General features: G+C 33.6%; 1 long non-coding RNA gene across 2 annotated transcripts in view; it reads left to right on the forward strand.

Moving 5' to 3' along the window:
• LOC134535734 (uncharacterized) overlaps positions 1-16,887 on the forward strand; it is a 49,937-nt gene extending 33,050 nt beyond the window's left edge. The window contains exons 5-9 of one of the 2 annotated variants that reach the window (XR_010075692.1): positions 5,793-5,901; positions 10,522-10,655; positions 12,211-12,385; positions 15,229-15,310; positions 16,368-16,464. This is a non-coding gene — a long non-coding RNA (uncharacterized LOC134535734). Of the gene's footprint in view, positions 1-4,610; positions 5,902-10,521; positions 10,656-12,210; positions 12,386-15,228; positions 15,311-16,367 lie in introns of those variants that run through there. The other variant, XR_010075691.1, reaches the window with a different exon arrangement.
• Positions 16,888-26,566: the final 9,679 nt, after the last annotated feature.

Genomic DNA, 26,566 nt, shown 5'->3' on the forward strand with positions numbered 1-26,566 from the left:
GTTGCGTAATTATATGTATAATTTTAATTAAAATCAATTATATTTTAAAGTAAGTTTCAAGACTGAATCATTAGCCGAAAAGACAACGGTGTAAGGCAATTGGTTGTGCCATGAAAATGTTTATGTTGTACATATGTACACATATGTATTGTTTTCATAACTGTCAATCTTTTAACTGAGGAAGTTACATCGTATGTATTTCTAACCATGCTAATGCCTAAAAGTAATAATTGTATTTTTGTGCACTTAATAAAATTGTAAATAAATTGAATAAGTTTCTTGCAAATGCACAACTTACGAGAAAATTTCACATCAAATTTAACAGTATCCAGTTTTTTTTTGTAGGATTTATGTTTTCACTTTTTAAAAATTGTTTTAAAAGCAGTACCACCACATAATTTTTTTGGAACAAAAGGTTCAATAAAGTAATCAAAATAGAATTTTTTTTTTCATAAACAGGTTATTCCGTTACTTTCACAGGGATATTTTTTCCTCATATAAAATACAATACAACAAAAGGTAACTTTAATTTATATGTAAATAGATACTGTGATTGTTGGTTTCCAGCAGTGTGAAAGACAGTATTATTTTATTATGTGACTGAAATAACTACTGCTAAAACCAAAATCTTATATCAGGAAACATATTTTATATTTCCCAAAAATTAGTCTTGAAACATTCAGTTTTACATCATAAACTAATGCCAAAGGGAAGATCTTCCAAAGTCAGTTTGGCTATTAATTCCTGTTTAAAGTTTTTATTAATCCAGCTTCTGCTATTTTCGTGGTTTAAAGATCCAGAGTGGTAGGTTTATGGTCTGTAATGCAGCTGTATGTTTAATGGTAATTAATTTTTTATGAATATAATTAGTTAACAATAGGTTAGAGATTGCACATAATTAACTTCAATAAGATTGGAAAGGTCCATATCGGTTTCTTTTTTTTACGGCACTACTGGTTGGTGGATTGCTATTAATATTTATTAACCGTTTTGGCGAACTTCATTGGTGTGGTTTCTCTGGAACGTTACACGATTAGCCTAGCTATTGTAACGTGTCCCTCTTTTTCACACCAATTGTTTTTAAGGATTTTAATTACATTTCATCAAAATTAAAGAGGACTCCGTCTTTGGTTGAGACTTTGTTGGCAGTGACGGAGCTTTCAAACAAACTTCAACCGCTGGGCTTATATTTTGGTTTTAAAGTTAGAAAATGTTAATGCTGTGTGTTTGTAGTGTAATTACAATAAAACTATATTGATTGACTTCAATAAATTTGAAAACTTGAACATCAGTTGTTGAAGTCGTGTGTTTAGGAAAAATATGTAATGGCGCCGCGGGGGGCAATCTATTAGCACAAATCAATATCACCAAAGATCTTTCTTATATTCTTAACGTTCGGCACAAGAGGTGGGTGGGTGTCGAGGTCTGTAGAAGGGGAGGTTAGCCGTTGCCCCTGGCAACCAGCGGGCATTTTCACTCGGGGTGGGGGTTCTACGTCACAGTAGGACCCTTAGCTCGCTCGCGGTCGCTTGTTTTGTTCGTAGTACGGACGTTTATTATATTGTGTTATAGAGTATGAATTTATCTCTTTGCAGTGTTACATTTGAAGTTCAAGTTAGTGCACTTTTCGACCAATGATAATTAAGTTTTCCACTTTAAACTGTGTGGGAATGTAGATAAAAAATTTAATGCATACGCAATTCATAAATTTATTTTTAATTTAGTAAAAGTCATTTCAGTGATATGTACGGCTTAAAATGCAGGAAAGTTCATACTGTGACACATTTATAGATAAATTTACTCCTTTAGTTACATTTTCTGTTATTCATAAAATTTGATTGTTTACATTAGAAATAACATTCTTGTAATTTATATTGTTTTTTGCCAATGGTAGAAAATTTTGAGCTAATGAAATTAAATTTTGGCGATGCTTTAGAAATCCAAAAGGCGTGCAGAATATTACGTAAATTGTAACTGGACGAAAGTTTGATTAAATATTTAGTACACTAGCTACAATACCCGGCGTTGCCATGGGCTGAACACAGGGTGAAGTGGACCTTTTTCGAAATCAGATGTAGTTAGTACCTAATTGTCTTCTTAATTTTAATGTCAAGTGTGAAAATTAATTTATATCACTTTCAGATCCCGACAGACGTTGTTCTGCCAGTTTATAGTTACTTACCTGGTCTGTATGTAATTTAGACTTTATAAAGCAATATAGAAAAAAACCTGAAAAATAAGAGATTACTAATATTGAAAAGATTCCATTATCTAGCTAATGCTCGGCCTGCATTGCAATGCCTCATTCAGTTTTGTTTTGTAATATGTTTGAAGTAGTTCCACATATACAAATCATCTATCCATCTCTCTATATATATTTATCTCTATCTACATCTATAGACATCTATGTATCTCTCTATCTCTATTTATCTCTTTATATCTACATATATACTTCCCACTATCTCTATATCTTTTATATATAAATCTCTATATAGCTCTTTACATCTATAGGTATATCTCTTTATCTAACCCATTTCATTCTATATACCTCGCTCTATCTCAACTTATCTCTCAGTCTCTCTCTCTCTCTCTCTCTCTCTCTCTCTCTCTCTCTCTCTATATATATATATATATATATATCACTCTATCACTGTCTCTCTTTTATATTTAAATAAATTGTGTCATGCGTGCGCACTTATACAACAAAAACAGACGAAGTGCCGCTATATAAAATGAAATAAACACATTTTTTGACACAATTCGTGCTCCAACTATTGAATCATTGTTATACCGTCTCAGTAACCTTCATGAGCATGCGCATAACAAATCACCAAAATTTCATCGCAATCGGATGAATGGTATAGGAACGCATACGGCACAAACAAACAAAATTTAAATACATGACAAACGCATCAAACGATGGTGCGTTTAAAATTCAAGGCAACTCTATCTATTGATGAAGTTAAGAACAAAACTGTTATGAGCGCCTTTATTTTGCTAGCCGCTGCGAGCTCCACTAAGCGGGCTGGTCTCACCAAGGAGAAAAATATTAATTTGCCAGACGTTACTATGTGTATGATCGTGTGTCAGACATAGAGAAATGACACTCACTCACTAATTGTATGTCTATTACGTATGATTTTTTCTGTTATAAAATGAAATTATCACTTTTTCACTCCCTTAGGGATGGAATTTCATATTAATATGGGGTCTATGTGTTAATCCAGGTTATAAGCTAGCTGTTGGCCAAATTTAATTCAAATACATTCAGTAGTTTTTACGTGAAAGAGTAACAAACATCCATACATACTTTCAAACTTTCGCGTTTATAATATTAGTAGGAAGTAGGATTTAACTTGTGACTTCCTCTTATTTATTTTCGAAGTAATTTATTTTTCTTTGTGTAGTTTCATGAGAATGAAATAAAATAGGGCATGCACATGATAAAACCATTTTTACATAATTATATGAAACATGATATAAATACCACCGTTCTTCATATTGTGTAACATAAATGTTCACACAATCTAAATGGTATTATAACATGAACAGATTGAAAAATGTCATGTTGAGGTAATTTTTTTAATGTACCTATTCGTGTTTATCTATTTTAAAAAACTGAATTCGCGAAGTAAATAAATTACATTTACACCGTAAGAATATCTGTGATACATACTTTAAATGGTATAATTTTCGTTCATTTTGAGACTTTAGTGTTGTAATTGTGAGGAGTTCTGTTTTCGAGTGACAGGCATGCCGCCTGCAAGCTGCTAGTCAGGCTGCGCTACGGTCCTACTGTGACGTCACAGTTCCCCGCCGTGACAGGCCACACCCCCATCGGCTAACCTCCCCTCTCTATAGACCTTGGCTAGTTGTTCACGCTGGTAACCCCCGCAACATGACTGGCAGGGAAGTTTGAAGAAAATCTTGACCTAACTCATGAGTGGGAATGCGCAGACACGTCCTTTGAAAACTGTTCTTATCGTATATTGATTTCCCCCCTCTTTTTCTGTCATGGATGTATAATGTGACTTATTATAGTATAAAATTAATTTCAAAATCACACAGCAATCACCCTCTTGCAATAACCAGAGAACTCGATATTTTAAATGTTTTCCTTAAAACTTAGTTAATTTTTTTAGTCTTGCGTTAATCATCACAGTTTCACACAAAAGTTTTTTGCAAGCTCGAGTGGGCAATTAATTTTAACCTACATTAAAACTAAGTTTATTTGGAAGGAGATTAGGTAGGGAAGACTCTAAGTTCGTCTCAGCCTGAAGCCTTTACGCTCTAATCATGCACGGTGTTAGCCATGCAGGAGGGGTAGCATGTAGCATGTGCCAGGAGGGGATTGGCCAGCCATGACAACGATTAGCGCCATGACTAACTCCCTCACTGACTATTCTAGACTAAAACTGGATAATTTGCGTCCAGGTAAAACCTGCATAGACATTGGGAAAAACCAAGACTATTTCATGCGGGGTGCAAAACTCATGCATGATGGAAGCAGCTTGGTTACGGGAAACAGAAGGATGGTTCTGGAAGAAGAGTTGGACACAGTAGAAAAGAGTCTACGTGCGGGGGGGGGGGGGGGGGGGGGCGCCCTTGGACATTGCTCTCCACTTGTGGTTAAATGGCACTGGTTGTTTTGGGGGCGACTTTTAGCGTTTTCCGCCAGGTTGACAGTGAGCTATGAACTTAAAGCTAATGTCGATGTTTTTAATAGGGACCCGTTGGGCCAAAACACGACTGTGTTTCGTGCGCCTAAAAGCTATAACTTAAAATGTAACACACTGAGTCAGTACTTTTTAATTAATGGAAAAGGGGGGGGGGGATTGTCCCTTCCCGTTCACGGCCTCCCTGAGATTCACGCCCATGTTCCCAACGTCTTCAATGACTAAAACGAAATAATGAATACAAATATTTATTGAGTTAGTGGTTAAGTACTACTCATAAAAATTGGGAAGCATTCATTTTCACATGGCACCCTAATTACTAAATTTATTTCATATTACCTCATTGACTGCTGGTACGAAAACCTGCAGCCTTTTTTATAATATTTTAAGATCATGCTCTGTTATTGGAGCCAAGCTCTACCTGTGATATTTTGAAATAGTTATGTCAATAACAAAACTAGTTCCCAGGGATTTTCCCATCGGATGAGAGGTTAGAAATTTGTATGCTATAAATGAGATGAATTAAGCATATTTTTCAAAAAAATTTCTATCACTGTGTAGGATTTTTTTCTATAGTTAGTTTATTGATAGCCATTCTATTGCCACAATTGCATCCCTGCATCGTAGTTTCTATTGCTTAGGTAACTTGGAAATGAAATGTAAACAAGTGAACAAGCCGTTGTTAACATCAGCTATTTGCCTTACAGATGCAAGAGAAAGTCGTGGACCAGTAGCAAACATGCAAAGGATATAAAAACAAAAAATCCTTTTACCAACCGTCTTTACTTCATTCAGCTGAAGTTCTTCACCCTAACATGTTCTCTGCCTCTGTCTTCACTTGACGAACCATACCCAATTGGCCTCACATTTCATGAGCATACTTAAAAATAATGAATGTTTAATCGTGCTGACTGAGAGGGCACGCCATTATAAAACAGAATATACAAACTACCTTTCATTCCAGGTGCAGTTCTTGGAGGCTGGAATTCAAGGACTGAGATAATAACAGTATAGCAGACGACAATTTAGAATCCACGTGCCGGGACCATGATCCCAGAAACGTTGTTTTATACTATCGCATGTGTGATCAAGTGCTATACGTTATCTGTTTTCCAGGAAGCCCAAACGTTACCAAAGATTCATCTGTTTGGAGGTTCAATGTTGGTACGCCTTGGTAGGTATATTGCATCCTGCCAAGGTTATGCCGTCAAGAAGGAAAAAAACCGTAAGTAACTGCCTTACCGTCATATCATCACTGAAACATGCGAAATATTTTAAATAATTATTGGACTGAGAAGCTGACATTTTCGAAGTTATTCTTTTTTAGGCGCGTTGTTGGGAGTTTATTTTTAGCAAGCGCAAACGGTACTGCTTTTGTACGAAGTACTGGCAACGGATTTTCTTTTCTTATATTCATGCTCAAAACTCCGATATTTCGAAGAGATGGCGGACCCACGTGTTTCATCCGTATATATCATTTTCGCGTACAACGTAGAATTTAAACTGGCCACAATTATTAAAAAATAAAATTTTATTACAGTAATGCTATCCTGTAATACTTTTTCTTATTATTCATAGTAATAAAAATAAATAATGGCCAATAAATATGTTAGAAAGCGGCGTTACAAATTTGACAACCCATAGTTACAACTGAAATGAATAGATAGCGCAACGTTCCTGAAATTGTTGAAACACAATAAATATTTGAATAACAAAAAATTCTCACATAAATAGGTATTGTAATACATAAGCACACACGTCTTATTTTGTACGAAATACTTCAGTTATAACATGTTCCATTCTTTCTATATTTATTTATTTCCTAAGTTGTGTGTTCATAAGTGTACTCGATAGAAGTTAATAATGCACCCCCCCTTTTTTTTTTAATCCTAAGAAAACTTCGTTGCATTGTTCGCACGCATCATAAATATAACCTCTCATCAATTGTCGCTACGCACCTAAATAAATATAACTTCAATTGGTAATGTACAAAATGTTTGCATGTATAATATTTGTATAAACCAGTGACATATATATATATATATATATATATATATATATATATATATATATATATATATATATATATATATATATATATATATATTTTTTTTGCGTTTTGGGGAACGAACTATTGATATCTTTCAATAATGTTTCCGGTGGGATTATGTTTACTGACTGGTTGAAGATTGTCGACACCCCCCCCCCTTTCAACCCATCTTCCTTACTCCCATCACTTTCGGTCAGGCCCCGTTGACTGTTGCATAATTGTTTGCAGTTACCGTAATATTTTCATAGCTCAATAATAAAAATAAGTAATTCTTTTGGAAACACAAATTCTGATGTGTTTAATGTTAGTGTAAATGCTACATTATAAAAACCCGTGCTTACATACGCAATTATCACCCAATTTTTAAGCATGTGCAATAGTTGTAGCGCATATGTTAAGAAGTTGTGTGTAGTTCTTTCGTTGCATTGATAATAAAGTACAATTGATAATAATGTTTGAGGTGGCTTCGTTCACGCGTGCCATACCTATTGCAACTTCTGAACATATGTGTTGGGTGAGTGTAGCGGAGAAAAGGTCGTGGGAAAAAAACAGTATATGGGTGTAACTGTTATCACCCAAACGCTTAAATGACGAAAGAAAATATTGCGTGTCAAAAGGTATATGGTAACTGGTATTGATAAGATTTTTTTTTGTTAAATGAAATAACATATTAACAAACATTACATATGTCGATGTTTGTGTAAGTTAAGGATACACACCAAAACAGTAACTTTAATGTAAGCTACATGAGTTCCAGCTCATTATTTTTTAGTTTAAATGTGTTTCATTCATCTATTTCACAAAAAGTTTGAAACTCCAACACGCTTACTTGTGAACCACGTAATTTTGAAGTCCAGATGGTATCATGAAAACTAGAACTAAATTTATATAATTCCCACCCACCTTCATCTTATACATCTTTCACACCAACTCTTCGAAGTGAGCGTAGAAGGACTAGCACCGAGGTGCAGAAGTTGCAGTTGCAACCAACAATAGAGCGATATAGGTTTTGTTATTTTATTAACAAATCCTCGTACTGTTTGTATCAGTTTGGTTTTATAAATAGCTGAAGGCACAGCCCATGCAATCAAAGCTGACGTATAACTTTTTATTTATTTTTTATATCTATTAGGCACACACACACACCATGATATATGTATTCTGTCCTAGTGAAGGGAAAAGAAAGTGCAATTACCGAAGAATAATACGGAAAAAAAATGACTTTTACACTGTTTCAGGGAAAATCCATATAATGAGATATAATCGAATATGTGTCATGGAAACCTGAACTATAAACTGTACTGATACTAAAGCACAGATTCAGTACAAACCATTTAATTCTAATTTTGCTGACATTTATTTATTTATTATCACGCACTTATACTTTTTTGTACTGAATATAACATGACTTTAAATACATGGTTTTGGATTTGAATGTAAGACAGTGCAAGGATTCCATAATGGCATGTCCAAATGTAAGGAAATAAATTCTTTCATACACTATAAAATACCGTCTATTTGTGCCAAAACAACCTTAAACAGCTCAGTGTAAAGAAATATATTTAGTTCCCGTCACTGATTTGTTTAGTCGAAGCAAAAATGCAATAGTAATTTAAATAATTATTTTGTGCGGGTGATATAATGTAGGAACTATCTCCGTAAGTGTGCGAAGAAATCCAGCGATAAAAATTACTGTTACAGGTGTGCCCATCGTAAATACGCTAGTTATCAAGTCTCAGGATACTACAATCTTGATACACAATATTTAGAAATCCGTATTGTTAATTTGATGTTGAGTTTAAGTGAAAGTTTTGCCTAAATTATAATGATCTTTAGCCCTAAATGTCGTTTGCGTATGACCATTCCTGATATCCCAAAGAGTGTAACTGCCTGTATTAGATTGCTGGTAAATAAAAGTATGTTTCACGAAATTGTTTACTACATGACATATATTATTAACGTTTTTAACTTATTGTTAGTTTTTAATACATTTAAACTGAAATAAACCTACCAATCTAGAAAACATGGTCCGGCAGATTTCACAGTATCTTATGTCTTAAATGTTTTAACAGTGTAACTTTCGAATACGTGCGCTGCTTATTATTTTTATATAAATTTTCATTAATGTGAATTAAATATAAGTGTTGGTTAAAATTTTAATATCAAATTTGAATAAACATGAATAGACATGCATACCTTGAAAAACATGTAACAACTATATTAGAATGATTACAACAAATAACAAATGTGTTGTGATAATGTTGTGTATGATGATATAGGCCAAGTTTATATATAACCAGATAAACCAATGAGACAGGGAAATTTGGTGTAATAATAATGTGGAAACGATATGCCTACTCAGCTGAAAACTACGTAATGAAAAACAAATATATTTTGTCAAATTAAAAAAAAAGTTAGTTTCCTTTCTGTGTAGATATGAAGTAACTTAGAGCAGTATTCATTGACGACAGTACCAGTTGTATTATTGGACCAACACAATAGTAGATCATAAAGGGCTGCAAATATTATAGAGTGCTTTACAGCACCTTACAAACGATGAAATATTTTGATTAGTGTGTCTCATGCCGTTAGCATAATACCATTTGGGGCATGAAGGAATAATAATTATGTAATTGATCACATGCAGTTAATATCACTTATATATAGAATGAGCGATATCACACACGTATAATTGCTCGACAAGCACTTCACGGGGAGCAATACTTGTTTACATCGCTGCTATCCTACTTTGCCAGCTGTTTGCTTTCAATTTATGTCTTTTTTCTCTTTATATACGCCCCTGGTGTATGTCTTATGGAAGGCCTCAGTCAAAGTCATGTGCATATCCATGTTCGCACCTTTTGAGTTTCTGCCCATAAAATGCAAATTCAAATGATACATACATAGCATGAAGGGCGTTTGCAACTCAAAATGAAATAAGAGAAATTCAACATCTTTCATATTGTTGCTACGTTTCTCTCATGACCTAACAGGAAATAAATGGTTCTCACAGATTACGCAGTCTCTATTCACCGATAAGTCTCTTTATTGCAGAAATACTAGATACCATAGTTTTTAAAAACCTAAGATGTTTGTTGTATATACTTTCCCACGTTTATTTGAAGTATCAATTCGGGAAATAAGGCAGCGGCCACTCTTGCTTCCCCACTTGCTGTGCCCTGGCACTCTATAGTATGAGCTTTCATTATTAGATTACAATAATGTTCACATAAACTAAGGTACATATTGTTATGGAGCAAAGTGGGGGTTTGGCCACACGAGGAGGACAATTGGGCCATTGAGCTGTCATCTGGTCCACTGCATACCTCAGAGGATTAGCTACCTGGCCACGCTACCCTCCTTCCCCGGCTCCTTGTCACGATCTCGCCGTGCCTTGTGGGGAAGTCTGCGGGCTCCCTAAGGCCGCCGCGCGGATTTGCTTTCCTGGGACGCCACACGTCAAAGGATGCGAAACCGTTCCAGAAGGATGGCCGAGGGGTATAAAAGCGGCAACTCCAGCCTTTGAACCATAACAGTATGTACCATGGCTTTAGCTTTCGTAAGTCCATGGTCAAGCTGAATTGTCTATGCTATAAATATAATATTTACTAAGTTAACTTGTAAAATAATTGTAATATTGTACTACATTCTTCATAGTAGATTCCCATCAACTAAACATGTACAATATGGCATAAGATCTACTGCAGGCAATGTGCAACAAACATTAAGTCATTAGTAATTAGTTTTTATTGATTTGTTGTATACCACATTTACAATGTTCAATAACTTTTACAGGAAATGGAAAGGAAGTTTTCGGTTACTGCACGCGAGGTGCAACCATTAAGCAGGCATTACGAAGACTTCAAAAAAATGTATCTATGTTTAGAGCAGTGTCTGTCCTGCTTATGTTAGGTACCAATGATGTTTTGGTAAGTATTAAGTATAAGGAAGCATTACTTACATAGTGTCGTCGTGCAGAAGGGTAATGTAAGATGTTATAATGGGTACGTTTAAGTAAGTTTTACAAATATTTAAAAGTAAGTGCATTAGTATGTATACAGATTTTCAAGTACCGGCCACGCTTTCTTTTTAAATTACTGTATTTTTTATTTCTTTTCCCGGCTTTTATCACTCCTACTTGTTATCTGAGAGGAATACGTGACATTGTCATGTTATAGTTCCTCCAAACACTTGACCAGTCCAGGCCGATGAAAACATTAAGTAGAATCAGATATCCCTTCCAGTTCATGACTAAGCTAATATATCAGTAAATGTTGCGAAGAATATTTACATGTAACAGAAAATTTAATCATTCTCAGTATTATGTTAGCCTTATTTGTATACAGCTAATTTAGGATAGGGAAATCATTGTTGGCTGTTAAATTAGAACTATAGTTTTCCGTTTTAAAAATGATTCAAGCAATTCAATGTACGATGGTTTATAAACATACAGTTCACTATTATTAAATTAAATCTTTAGATATTACACGGCTTTACATGTGGAGCTATTTATAGAGACGTTTTGTGTGAATTTTCGTTGCTTGCCGGCCGAACCGTGGATGATCAACAGTACAGGAACTGCTTTTTACTAGCTAGGTAGAAGGATGAAAATCTCCTCTTCACGTTCACTGCTGGTAATGATAACATTAATATTCACATGGTGTGTCGGAATCTAACACACAGTATTATTTATTTCGAAATTATTTTACGCATTGAATTTTATTTTAACTTATGTTGTTTATATGGGTCAGAAAATTTAACAGTAGACTTTAACAAATGGTCAGAATATAAATACAGTAGGTCTACCATGATTTTCATTTTTTTAAGAGACAATTGAAGTTTTATTTGGTAATAGCAGTGGGGTGCCATAATCATTCACATGTATATATTTTGATATTAGTAATAATAAGATATTAACATTAAATATTTACTATAAATAACTCATATTTAAAGAGATGTGGCACTTCACACCATAATTCCCTTTAACTATTTCCTGATTCAGCATGGTTTTCAGGTTTCCTCACTTAATTATGTTTCTTTTCAATTATGCTTAACCGAATGTGTTCACATTTCCGGTACTAAAATATTCGTGTACTCTGTTTACTCGGTTGCTTGACACACCAAGTAAAATCAGTTGTCAAACATTGGACAACGATGTACCAGTATGGAAAAATAGATGTAAGAAGCACGAATTATAAAAAAAGAAATAAAATTGTTGTTGACAGTAAATGTATTGCTGCAGTTACCACCACCAAGAAAAAGAGTTCAAGAAGGGGAAGACTGAATGTTAACATGCCAAATATTTCATAACTTAATAAATTTAAAGATTTCATTTGCAAAACCTTCCCTCATGCATCAAGTTATGCAAAATACAGAGCAATCATGTGTCGTGTGTAATATGTAAATGTAATATATAAGTTCCTAAAACTTTTACCATTACGATGAATAAAAAATTAAAATATTGTGTACCTCATGGTTTTTCAGAAGGGTACGAGACTGCAATACATGATGAGGGATGTCAATATGTTACTGCTGGAATTGAGGAGGAGGAAATGTATTGTTAAAATCATTTTGTTACCTCCTATACCACGCCTGCAGCCAGGAAGTAATGAAGAGCACATAAGAAAATTGTACAACAATTTTCTGTGCTACAGAGCAGGTAAACTGGATTTAGTCCATTAGTACCTGCCTAAAGTATAGAATTTGAACAATACAAATAGTATTAATGTATTTTTTTGTTGTATGAGATAACAAAAAAAAAAACAATATGTCAATTTAGATAACATACAGTGGTATCGTACAATGAAAACCTAATAAAAGAAGCTAACGACGCAACAAGGGAACACGTAATAAAAAGAAGGAAATTTTGAAGCTGTCTCCTGTGAAACTTGAACTCGCGAGACATTAGGTAAAAAAATCCGGGATACTATTTATAGCTCATGTATATCTTAAAATATGAAATTATCAACAAACATAGTTGAAACTTTTATTTAAATTATTGTGAGAATTTTTTAAAACATAAAACGTTATGCAAGTAATATAATAAGAATAACGTTTCAATTTGTGTGCGTAAAGTCTGGCTAATGCTTGCCTGCATTTTTGCGTCTTGCATAGTGTATACGAAAACATCATTATTGGATTTTTGTGTTTGGCACTTGTTGGGTTGTTACAATAATTACGTGGTTTGTAAACCCAGCCAAAGCGTGAGATTGATCTCCCCTTTTCATACGACTCGCTCGCTCACGACGCAAACTCGTGGTAAAGAGCGCATGCAACATAGCGTCTCGGGGGTGTGTCAGGGCTCATGTAACCTTGTTAGAACTGATTTCGCACATTTTTCTCTGATTGTCCTCCGGTCCTAAGTTACCATTTAAGTCAATTTTTGTTTCAATTTATGCGGTACATATCATCATGATTTCTAGTAATCAAAATGTTATATCTGCTTAAACTTATACATAGTTCGTTCCACGAGAGAATCGACAATACAACGTAGCTTTTGTAATTATTCCAATGCGTTTATTTTAAATTCGCGGTAGTTTTATGAAGTGTGATTTATACGTAGTAACCTTCACTGGCCCAACATACCCCATAGGCCTCATTAAATAAATATTTAAGTAATACTGCCCATGCGCTTACTTATCAAAGGGTATAATAAGTTCATTTTTACCTGGGCCTGTACTAGTCTCGCATCGATAGTCACCATTGTCATTTACGGCCTATAAATACGCCTAAGTATTTCTCAACGTCTTTATTAGTACATTAAATATAATCAGTCGAGACCTGAGATTGGTAGGCGAGAGATTTCCATGCGATGAAACGATTGTTTCAGGCTGATTTGTGGTTTACGTTAATTCACACTTTTGTAAATTACTGCTTCGTTTATGAAGACAGAATCAGTAGTGGCCAGTGGCTGTACCCGATGTGACGAGACCTGCTGGACTTCATCGTATCTGTATTTACTAGGCGATGTGTGGGTCATGGCATGTGGCTTACGTAACAACTATTACAAGGCAGAAAATACAATTTTGTAGCACCCCTGCTTTCACGGCCATTATGTCACATTTTATGCCTTCCACCTAGACTTGGCAGGTTCCTTTGTTCTGACTAAGCGTTGAGTAATTTGATGTACATTGCAGTCTCGAGAACCCGTTTGGTGAATTTAATCTTTAGGCCCGGATTTAATCGCTATCAAAGTGATTTAGCACGCATTGGTTCAAACATAGACATTAATTTAACAATTAACAATGGAATTAGACATTAATTTAACAATTAACAATGGAATTGTAAGCGCCTTGAAATAAATAAGGAATGATGAATTAAAATCATGCATTCGAAAATGTTCTGCCTTGCGCGGAAGTAATTGTCCCATTGATGTTGCCTACATAGGTGCCGCTTCCTTTATAAATGTTTTAATTAATGTGGTTACTTAAATATTGTTAGGCCTTTTTTAACATTTGTTGCTGACGAAATTCCCATTTAGGGGTAAAGGGAGGTTAATCACGTAAGAGCTATTTTTCTTTATGTGTTAGTATGATCTCGCTATAGTTATTTTCTATAAATAAGCACATTTAAAATTATTAATCATCCATTTAATGAATCATTATATCTTTCAGTTTGCGGTTTGTAGTCTATTTTTTGCTAGCTTGAAGTAGTAAGCTATGCTAATTGCTAAACAATTGCCGCCCGCGTAAAATTTGGGCTCTAGATTGTAGTCTGTGTGGAGGTTTAGCCGTATCATGAATGTAAGTATTATATAAAACGACCTCCAACATGCTCGCTTGTGGGACATAAGCTTTAATTTTTGGTCCGATGTTATCCTTTCTGTGGTGACTATAACAGTTCCTTAGTCTAAATTTGAGGCAAGTACTTTGATATAAAAATTGGAAGCCAGTCTTGTATAGTTCATAAATTAAAACTACATGAGAACACTCTGGCAATGGTTCTTTTGTAAAGTGTTTCTCTAAAATTAAAAACGCCGCTAGAATATTACTATTCCAATTGAATAAAATGTGTATATATGTTAACTATAATAATGAGCAGCTGAATGTTATCTGCGAAAACCGAATACCTAGTTCAGCAATACATAGCTGGTTCTCTCTGAGGTGTGGATTATTTGTTCTTCTAGGCCCCCAGCTTTGTAAAAGTCATCAAAATACTACCCAATAAGTCTAAATGTCATAAGGAATCATTATATGTTAATGTATAACCATATTTGTAAAAAATTGAAATGTAATTAAATTTTTCTTTTGAGCTTACACGTATGACTATACACATGCAATTCGATTTCAATGTTCACACTTAATTGGTAAGTGCTTTGTTCTTCTCCACAATCAACAGATATAAAACTTAAAAACAGTTAGCTAACACTAACACTTTTTTATTTCTTTGTACAGTTTTTCCGTAATATGTGTTACGCATTTGGAAGATTTATAATCAACCAAATATGAAACTTATTAAGATTGAGATTATTTTATAGTTATTCGTGGTATACTCTTGTTATAGGTGCCCTTGGAATGCAAGTAATCAATTCGGAAAACATTTTTACTTGGAGGAATGGAGATGTCAAAGCTCACTTGTATGAGAAGTAAGTACCACATTTATATAAGATGAATTATAATCTTACATAGGTTTTTCCTGACATTTTAAACCTTTTCTCAACCAAAGTCTTCAAGTATTTTGTTTTATTAAAACTAACAAAATTGAAGCTTTTAAAAGTATTGGTATTTGAATAAAAACAATAATACGTGATAATAACCTCTCATAACTAGATTTTGTACAGATAATTTGATAGAAAAGAGTATTTTTTTCTGAACCAAATACATGAAAAACACTATTATCTTCTGGATGCGTTTTCACCAGTTTTGATTCATGATGTTATGTTTAGCACGTGTGTTCAATTTGTCTGATCACACGCATTAATGCAATATTATAAAATATTATCTACATAATATTATCGTTACAAATATTAAATTTTTTAATGCAAGTACTAGGTCCACAATGTAATGTAGTCAATGTTATTGTAAACCACAAGTGCTTTCTCTGTTAGTGGTAATTGCCGTCGGACGTAGTTATATAAATAACTTAAATTTTTTTCTTCACCGAGACAAATAGGTATATCTGCCAATTAAAATTACTGTTCTTCAGGGAAAACATAACTCCAAACATATGTAATATTTCCAAATTTCAGACAACAATTACTTATATTTGGTTTCGTTGTTAATAAGTTTATTTAAATATAAAAAGATAAGCATCATAAGTCTTACATAACATGGTCCACGTAAATTCTGCGTAACACAGATTGTAACTATGATGCTTGCATAAACTTGTATTAATTGACTGTCACTATAAATGAAACAGTTACTTAGCTTCAGACGATTTCTTAAGGTGGTTGAGTAAATACAGAACAGACACTATTGTTTCACAATACGGCAGTATTTAATAAATACCACTTGCATTGCAGACATTTCAAGTTCCAAATTTACTTAATTTTAGATAAAGTTTTAAGTGAATGAAAATATTTAAAAGGTAACAATATATCCTTAAACTATATTCCAACAAGTTAATTAATAATGTTATGAACTTAACCTCAATGTATTTATTTATGTATTTCACTTAATACAGCACATCTTGTCAATTTTCAGGTACATGGGAACAAGGCGAGATGGTATCCATTGGAATCGAGAAGGCATGGCCGCCATTCTGGAAGTTTTGAACTCCAAATAAATTTGTAAACAAATATGAATTTGATTTTTATACTTCCTACATACAACTCCCGTTTTAAATTATTTTTATTTCTTCATTTAGTAGACGTTAGATTTTTGGAGGTGTTCCAGACAAGTTTATTGTTCGGAAACCTTTTTCCACTGATCAATTGCTCTCATAGTTTTATTATAAACTTAGGGTGTTTTTTTTTCAATTGAAAATAGGTCAAAGTTAACCTACACACAATTGTTCAACAGTACCTACGTAATGGACCTTTATTTCTCCCATGTAATACTATTTTTTTGATACTTGACCAGTCTAAGTAAATTTGAAAACCAACAGTGTTTATTTATACTTCTTTCATTACTGTCATTAATGATATGTCTCTCGTACGCAGAGTTGTTGATTTCCTTTTCTTGTCATTATTTTTATTGGAATAAATTTTCTGTCAAATTATTACTCTACTACTGTTTCAATTTGAGCTTCATTTTAAGTCTTCCTTAAAATGTTAGATAAAATAGTACATGTGAAATGTAACGCAATTGGCCATTATTATGATAACTTGTGCAACCTTTTACAGCTCGAAGATAATATTTAGTGAATAGCTGGTAAGAAGTTATAAAAAGAAAATGAAATAAATAATTCGGGCTGTAGGCCTGAGCACGGAGACAGAACTCCTTTACGTTAAACGCTGTACCTTGTATAACGTTAATATAAGACAATAAATTGTGTGTTCGACTGAACTGAAATCATCCTGATAAATACGTTTTACTAATTAATGAACTAGAGTTAGTTGTGAAGCCAAGATAAACAGCTGACTTTATTTTTGAAACCGTACACATCATCCATTCCCTGGTCAACATTAGCAAATAAAACGCAATATTCTTATGCAGTTTTTAGTTACCTTCCGTAAAAATAAGTACGACCTTAGGTAGTTTTGAAAAACATGGTACCTACCACAACTTCCATCAGTGAATCATTAGTGTAATTTATGTTATAAATAGGTTAACCGAATGAAATAATATTTGTTTGATATATATACACACACACACGCACACGCACACACGCACGCGCACACACACACACACACACACACACACAAAAGCATAGTTTGTTCAGTACATTTAAAAAAATTTTTAGGTGTCTGAATCGTTTATAATTGTCTTGATGGATCATATTTTTTATAATCCCTTACTGTGTATTTCATCATTCATATTGTAAATTGCATTTTAAAAAATCAGTATATTTAGTGAATGTAAGAATTTTTGTAATTTGTTTTGTAATGTTGGTTAATGACCGGCAATGAACTATTTACTTCTTTTCTGGTCATTAATTGGTGACACTGTTTCAGAAATATCCGAAAAACCTGCATGTCTCAGGCTGAAGCAGGGATTTTTCAATGTATACAGATTTAATACAATCCGATTGGTCGTAAATTATTTACTTATGTATTTTAGCAATTTCACTAATGGAAGTATTGCATTTTATTTATTACAAGTTGTTATGCTGCATTTTTCTAGCCGAACGTTCTGTGTCAAAGTAAAACTATTTTTTTAAAACACTTTGATTGTTTAATTTCATTGCAATGTCACTATTCAGCGAAAACACTTATACATGGAATGAATAGTTTTCCAAAATGAAATTATGTAACAAACAAATTTATTAAAAGTTAACATGAATGGAACTTTGTGCGTAGATATATTATTATTGTTTCAATGTAGTGGATTTATTTTAAGTGAGATTATGAGTAGCCTATATATGTGGTAATAGATATCGAAGCATAAAGAGTTGTAATACCTCCTAAAAAAAAGTTATTTAGTCTGTATTTTTGTCTAAATTAACATTAAAAAAGAACAATTGAATAAACGAATATAGGATATATGAGATTAACTTGCATTACTAAACCAATGAATAAGTTATGTGTGTCATATCAATATATGACATTACATTGTTACTATATTGACTAAAACTAAAGACGACTAAATATGTAATTGTTATGATTGTATTAATGATAGAAATAACAAATTGTATTACGTACCATGTAAAAAGTTATGCAAAATAGATTTATTGAAGAAAGAAAAAATTAAAAAAAAATAGATAGGAAAAAAATAAAATACATCAACATAAGCACTGAGCTAATTTTAATTTCATTGGACACTATTACAATACCCACAAAGAAACCAGCCAAAAGGTATTTCTATACATAAAAAAATTAATGCAGCAAAAAATTAATCTGTGAATAAATTACACAAAATTATAACAATTAAAAACAATCACTGTCGAAGAACAGAATATTTACAACACAAACGAACAATAAAGAAGAAAAGGAACAATTAAAAATACCTACTGAATGAATATATGAAGTACAATAATGGCTAAATAAACCAAACAATTAACCAACTTACGGTGGTTAAATATAAAAAAAGGATAAAACACATTAATAAAAACAAGTGGCAACTATTTTCTTATCAGACGAATAAGATTACCAAACAACACACACTTGAGAAAAAAAACAATTACAAACAAAATTATTAAGTCAAATAATCATTAAAAGATAAGTGTAGTTATATAGTATATCCAATAAATTTCTTCTTTAATAGCAAAAATTATTTTAAAAAAATTGCAGTATACCAACCTATAAATAAATATATAGGTAAAAATTCTAACCAAAATGTACTGCTTTGTCCGGAATAAAGTCAGTCCATGAGCACAATATTTAGTGTATATACAGAAAATTTTTTAATGTTTGAATTATTAAGGGGTGCTGGAGTAATTATAAATATAGTTTTTGTAGAGAACTTTACCCTTTTCCAGTAAAAAAAAAAATTATTTCTACAATAAGGAAACACTATAGAGAAAAAAATTATGAACATTAATTGAAATAAATAACGGCAATAAATAAAAAAAACAAAGTTGAATTCATAGCATTTTTTGCGCGGCCTAACTCCAGTTTTTCTTGCACGCAGTTGTTGAAAAAAGCATATACAGAAAATCTGTCGACCTATTTTGAAAAAGTGAACAGTAAATTTTGTAGAAAAAGCTTGTAGCAATCGACTGATGTAGCTGGTATATGTGCACATTACTTAGTTTTTCAGCTGCGAATTTTTTAATAAATAATAATTTAATAGGTGCATGGGTGATTATAAATGTAGTATTTTTATTGACCTATGCTCTAACAAAGTTAATAAATATAAGTTTTAATAAAGACAGACATTGTGTGATGTGTGTTTATTCTATAATCGGTCATAATGAAACCAATAAAATTTTATAAAATGTTGAATTCGTAGCATTTTTCGCGCAGCCTAACTCCAGTTTTTCTTGTATGCAGTTGTTGCGAAAAGCATATACAGAAGATTATTAATGTAGTATTTTTATAGACCTATGCTTTAAAAAAGTAAATAAATATAAGTTTTGATAAGGATAGACATTGTGTGAATAACGTTAATGATTTCATTGGTCTAAAAGAAACCAACATAATTATATAAAATATTGAATTCGTAGCATTTTCCGCGCGGACCTAACTCCAGTTTTTCTTGCACGTAGTTGTTTCTAAAAGCATATACAGAAAATCTGTCGACCAATTTTGAAAAAGTGAACAGTACATTTTGTAGAAAAAGCTTGTAGCAATCGACTGATGTAGCTGGTATATGTGCACATTACTTAGTTTGTCAGATGCGAATTTTTTAATATATAATAATTTTTGAGGCTTAAAGGTGATTATAAATGTAGTATTTTTATTGACCTATGCTCTAAAAAAGTTAATAAATATAAGTTTTAATAAAGACAGACATTGTGTGATGTGTGTTTATTCTATAATCGGTCATAATGAACCAATAAAATTTTATAAAATGTTGAATTCGTAGCATTTTCCGCGCAGCCTTACTCCAGTTTTTCTTGCATGCAGTTGTTGCGAAAAGCATATACAGAAAATCTGTCGACCCATTTTGAAAAAGTGGACACTACATTTTGTAGAGAAATCTTGTAGCCTTCGACTGATGTAGCTGGTATATGTGCACATTACTTAGTTTGTCAGCTGCGAATTTTTTAATATATAATAATTTTTGAGTTGCAAGGGTGATTATTAATGTAGTATTTTTATAGACCTATGCTTTAAAAAAGTAAATAAATATAAGTTTTGATAAGGATAGACATTGTGTGAATAACGTTAATGATTTCATTGGTCTAAAAGAAACCAACATAATTATATAAAATATTGAATTCGTAGCATTTTCCGCGCGGACCTAACTCCAGTTTTTCTTGCACGTAGTTGTTTCTAAAAGCATATACAGAAAATCTGTCGACCAATTTTGAAAAAGTGAACAGTACATTTTGTAGAAAAAGCTTGTAGCAATCGACTGATGTAGCTGGTATATGTGCACATTACTTAGTTTGTCAGATGCGAATTTTTTAATATATAATAATTTTTGAGGCTTAAAGGTGATTATAAATGTAGTATTTTTATTGACCTATGCTCTAAAAAAGTTAATAAATATAAGTTTTAATAAAGACAGACATTGTGTGATGTGTGTTTATTCTATAATCGGTCATAATGAACCAATAAAATTTTATAAAATGTTGAATTCGTAGCATTTTCCGCGCAGCCTTACTCCAGTTTTTCTTGCATGCAGTTGTTGCGAAAAGCATATACAGAAAATCTGTCGACCCATTTTGAAAAAGTGGACACTACATTTTGTAGAGAAATCTTGTAGCCTTCGACTGATGTAGCTGGTATATGTGCACATTACTTAGTTTGTGAGCAGTGAATTGTTTAATTTTCAGTTAATTGGGGTTTCGTATTGTTTATATTAATGTACTAATTTTTTGAATTTTAAATTTAATAACAAAATAACTTATTGTTTGTTAATTTTTTTATGACACATGTTGTTTTATGTATTTTTATTTTTTTATTTGGGTTTTTTTTCTTCAATAAAGTTTGATGTTTTTGTGTTTGCTAGTATTATAGTGTCTCCACGTACATGCGCCATCTTGTTTCCGGTTTTGCTGTTGGTATATAGCATATAGAACTTTACCAAGCTTCATATTATAAACAAGTCGTAATCGAGTGGCCTCGGTAGGCTACGTGTAGCCAGAAATGGTGCTCAGTTTGGTGAAAATAAATAATTTTCCCTGCATAGTTAAAGAATGGGCGAACGCGTGTACATTTAATAAGTTATCAAAATTAAAAATAAATTACCGCCACACAAATACATATGTACATTATAGCAGCAAATTCAATATTTTTACGTCTCATTTTTATCGTTCACGTTTCGGACATTTTGACGAGTAAGGTTCGTAAGACTAGCACTAGATAGAACTCTCTAAATTTTTCCATAGAAAGTAAGAAATTTTCGTTCCAGCTTTAGCAACTGCGATACAAAATGATACGTAGTGATCTGTGATGCGCCAGACTCGTTATTTTTCATTTATTTACTTTTGACGGTAAAAAGAATTTCGTGTTATTAAGCTGCAAATGTGCTTCAATAAGAAATACGTACATAAAAAAGGGCGAAAAACGCGTTAAAAAACGTAAGGCATTATCTGTGCGAGATAAACTGGACATTATTGAAAACGGAGACTCCAACCCCACTGTCCCGCACGTGTTAATAGCAAAGGAACTGGGAATTGCAACATCCACATTAAGTACAATATTAAACAAGCTGAACAATCTTCTTTCTCAAGCTGCGAATACGTCACAGAGTATTAAATGCCTGAAAAAAGGAAAATACGCCGATGTCGAAGAACCATTACTAGAAAGTTTGTAAATGTGTAGTGTATTAAAAATAATATCTGCATTTGCTCATAAAAATGTTGTTCTGAGTATTTTCATTCTTTCTTTTCTTGGCTTAGGCCTATGTGCAGTAAAGATTATGCTTTTGAGTATGTATTGCCAATATAAAAGTTTTCCCAGATATAAAGTTTCCCCTCTATAGTGAACATATAAACTACTCCCTTCAGATTCATTATAACAGGGTTCTACTGTATATCCAAGGGAACCAGCACACAATTAAGATGTGTGCAGGCAAATATCTTAGGCTCAATTTGCTTTAGGAACAAACTAACCTCTAAAATGTTCAGAAATAAAAATACACAATCTCAAAAGTTGGAAGGATATAAACACATAAGGAAAAAACAAACACTGCTTATCGAATCACTTATTTTTCCACATAAATTTTTTTGTTTCTTTAATGATCCCTAACTTTTCATGCTGATTTCTCACTTATTTTAAAAGCCAAGTTATAATCACAGGTTACATGACCTCTAGCAGAAAGTTTGTATATCACAATTATATCACTGGTTGCTTTACTTTATATATGCATATTTACAAACGTAACACAAATCTCGAGCATGTAAAAAACATGATCATGTACACAAAAAATTAATAAAGTATCCATAGAACCAGATATAGAAGAAGCACTTCTCACTAAAACACTTGATGGTCATGAGATATACTCTACGTAAAACTCAAAATATTGACAGACTATTGATTGTGCATTCGTCACACTGACGTCAGCCGGGGCTTCGCCCCACGAGCCTGATCATCCACCGTTCCCTTTCCAACCACCTTTCCTACCCGGCATTTGTGTCGTGACGTACGTAGCCGTGTGCGATTCAAACTGCGCGCCACGAACTACAGCAAGAGGGCGCTTAGCTGCAGTGCACCGCACACCTAATATATATTAACTAATATTGTAATCCTTTTCTTTTCGCCCCAAAATAGTGTCTCGACGAATCAGTAAGTGAGTGTCTTTTGTTTTATTAACATATTATATTTTTGTAATTAAGTACGTACAAGCACGGACAAGGACGCTCCCTAGCGGGCGACGACGGAACTAACATATAACTTTATACAAACTAATTTACCACATAAGCAATTATTACAGATGGTCTGGTCATGGATGTGTATATGTTAATTTTTATATTGAGTTCATGTTATTTTCTATAATAACCCGGGGCACGCAGTAGCAGAGATGTTAACGGTAATTGTGTTCGGCGCGAAGGGTGCCAAGTTGCCTGCCGCAAGCCCGGGTCTCTCCCCAGTCTCCTTCTACAACCGGCCGAGAGCGGACGTCTCTGCAGACACCCCAAGGACATCACCGTTGTCTCTCCGATAAGTAGTTCTGCTCAGTTAATTAATTCAAATAGTTTTCTCTTCATCCTCGGGGCCTCTCTCGGTCGGTGGGGCTGCTTAATTAGTGATTTCTTTACCCTCCGGAGTTTTTAACCACCCGTGTTCTAAGTATAAGCTTGAGCAACAGTTTGGATTTTTAAACAACAGACGATGCGGACAGGAATAACCAAAAACAATAGGTAATCATGTAAGTGGAATATTGAAATTTTTTTTTTGAAATTTTTGGACACCATTTACTATATAAAGTGATACAAGTTCATTTTTAATGGCAGTTTTGCAGTACACAGACAGTTTGAAAAAATGATTATCAGTATTTTTTTTAAATATTTAATTTTATTTTACAAACAAAAACAATTTTAAATTTCGCATAAAAAGTCACATTACCGCAAATAAGATAAACGCTTGTTCCTACCAATCTGATACACAAAAGTACTAAATGTTCACATTAACACAACTGCAATTCACAGTGGAATGTAAAGGTTACATTAACAGCATTAAACATTTAATTTAATACATAAAAGTTTGTAAACTCTATTCAAATAATGACTACAATTTATATAGCACCTTCACTCACTAACTTGTAGAGGAAAATCCATTATCACATTTTTCATCTCACTTCAATTCATTATCACATCAGTATAACGCTTTGCTATTCAATTCCTAGTTAAACCACTACAGAAAAAATATTCCAAAACATACCACACAATAATTATCAAATAACATACATATAGAATAATAATAATAATAACAACAATTACAAATCATCTGTTTACATGGAAGATTATGTTTAAGTAATTCCAACAAGAACAGAAAAATCACAATTATAAGTTTGAATGTTTAAAGTCCTCAGACAAACATGAATTAACTCGATAGGTAACTTAATAATTGGACCACTTCACAAACACAGGAGGCTGAATGCTGGAACACCCTGATCAACACAAAGTAAAAATGTGTTTTTTTTAAGTTAAGATATACCGTATTTACTCGTGTATAGCGCGCGCCACAATTTTTGCAACAAATTAAAAAAAAATTATATTTTTTTTTCCCAAAAAATAAATTTTACTAACATTTTGTGGTACCTGTTAAGTAATTACTTATGAAACAAATGATTATTTACATTGATGTGTGGTGATGTGTCAGGAAAATACTTAAATTCAGTACTCTTCCATCTGAAAGCAAAACTTTTGTGGCATACTGTACCATCTGAAACGACCGAGCAAGCTAAACTCTGCTGTGTGGACGGAAGATCATGAAGCGCTGTATCGTTACAACGAGAACGGGAGGGAGGGAGGCAGGCAGGAACGGGACCATCAAGTAACCTTGACAGTTGACAGGACTAAACACCACCACTCCCGTCACCGTTGCTAAGCTGGCGCGGACTAGATGACTCACCTCGCGCGCGCACATGTGTGAGAGTGTGAGTGTAAAAGAGAGGCCTCGTCGCTTGTGCGTATGTGGGCTCACCCGTCACCCGGCAGTTAACGACTACCACTCCTCCTCCCCGCCTTCCCCGTTCTACCTTTTTTTTTTTTTCCGTGTATAGTGCGCATCCTTGATTTTTTCCTTTACTTGAGGGAAAAAAGGGCCCGCTATACACGAGTATATACGGTACATACTACAAAATAAAGATGCATTATAATCAGCAAGTGCAACATTAAAGAATCATGTTCATCTCAAAACTCCCAGCCGGGCCATTACCCATTTTGCCGACCATGCTTATTTCCAGGCGCCGCTGAGCCACCCGTGCTCCCGTGCTGTGGACACACGGAGCCGGAGAGCTCGCGTCACACGGAGCGTGCAGAACAGAGTCGCTCTTGCTGGTGAAGGACACGATAAGAAGCCGAAACTGCTAATCTCAAGTCCCAGCCGTCACGTCACACATCAATGACAATATTACTAACCTAGGCAAGACATATTCCTGTAACTAACTACAAAACAATTGTTGTGTATCCACACTTAAGACTGAAACGGTACCTAAAATCAAGAAAAAAAATCTATTCATAAATAAAATATAGTCAGTATTGGTACTGAATGAGATTAAAAATTTTGTTAAAAAATGAAGGAAATACACAAATAAAAAAACTAAAATGTAAATCACTAAAAAAATAGTTTGAAATTACTGCAGTTATCAACAGATAAGTAGTAGTGCAGAAATATATTAAGTACCCACTTTGTATAGCAAGTGAGGGCACATTGTGAAAATAGCTTTCACATTTTGGCATGAAAGCTATAAAACAAAACTGCTTTAAATTTGCTCCCTCCAATAAGACTGGACCTGTAAGTGAGGATAAGATTCTACCTGTAAGGGAGAACGAGAGGATGAGATAAGACTTGGCTGTAAGGGAGGAACGAGGTGAGATGTGGTGAAGCTGTCTAAACAAGTGTGCCTGCAGGAAGCGTGGCCAACAACAACAACAACAACAACAACAACACAGAGGTCAGTGTGGACACAAGCCAAGAAACAAGCTCCAGCTGTTTTGTCGTTCTTAAAAAACCTCTTTCCCAACCAACTTTTGTTCCTTTAATCCTGCTCTATTCAGACTTTACGCAACAGCAGCTTAAGTACTGCCGGTTGTGTGCCTCCACATTTACAGACGTAAGTACCACTACGTAAATAATTATATAGTACATTCTTCAATTTAACAAATAAGTGGTGGTACTAACCATGAGGGAAATATTTTATGACGCACTGTACCACGAGGGATTCATTTATATTTTTTTATGAAATAAAAGTTTGTGCGTGGAGTCCACGCATGACAGATGTTACTTCTTGCTTGTTATGTGCAGATAGAGATAAATTGTTAGATTTTTATTGAAGAAGAGATAATAATTGAGAATAGTAAAGATGTGGGTATGATCCCAAAATAAAAAGAAATAAAAACTAAGTAATAGACAAACACAAGCTCTGTTGCAAGAATTCTGCAGCATCACTGCTGCATCTATTCTACCTCTCCCCTTTCGACTGTTACAACTAGCATATAGCATGCTGCGCTACGTACCTATTCCCCC

This window comes from Bacillus rossius, chromosome 10, assembly GCF_032445375.1.
Source record: "Bacillus rossius redtenbacheri isolate Brsri chromosome 10, Brsri_v3, whole genome shotgun sequence".
In the NCBI taxonomy this organism is placed as follows: domain Eukaryota; kingdom Metazoa; phylum Arthropoda; class Insecta; order Phasmatodea; family Bacillidae; genus Bacillus; species Bacillus rossius.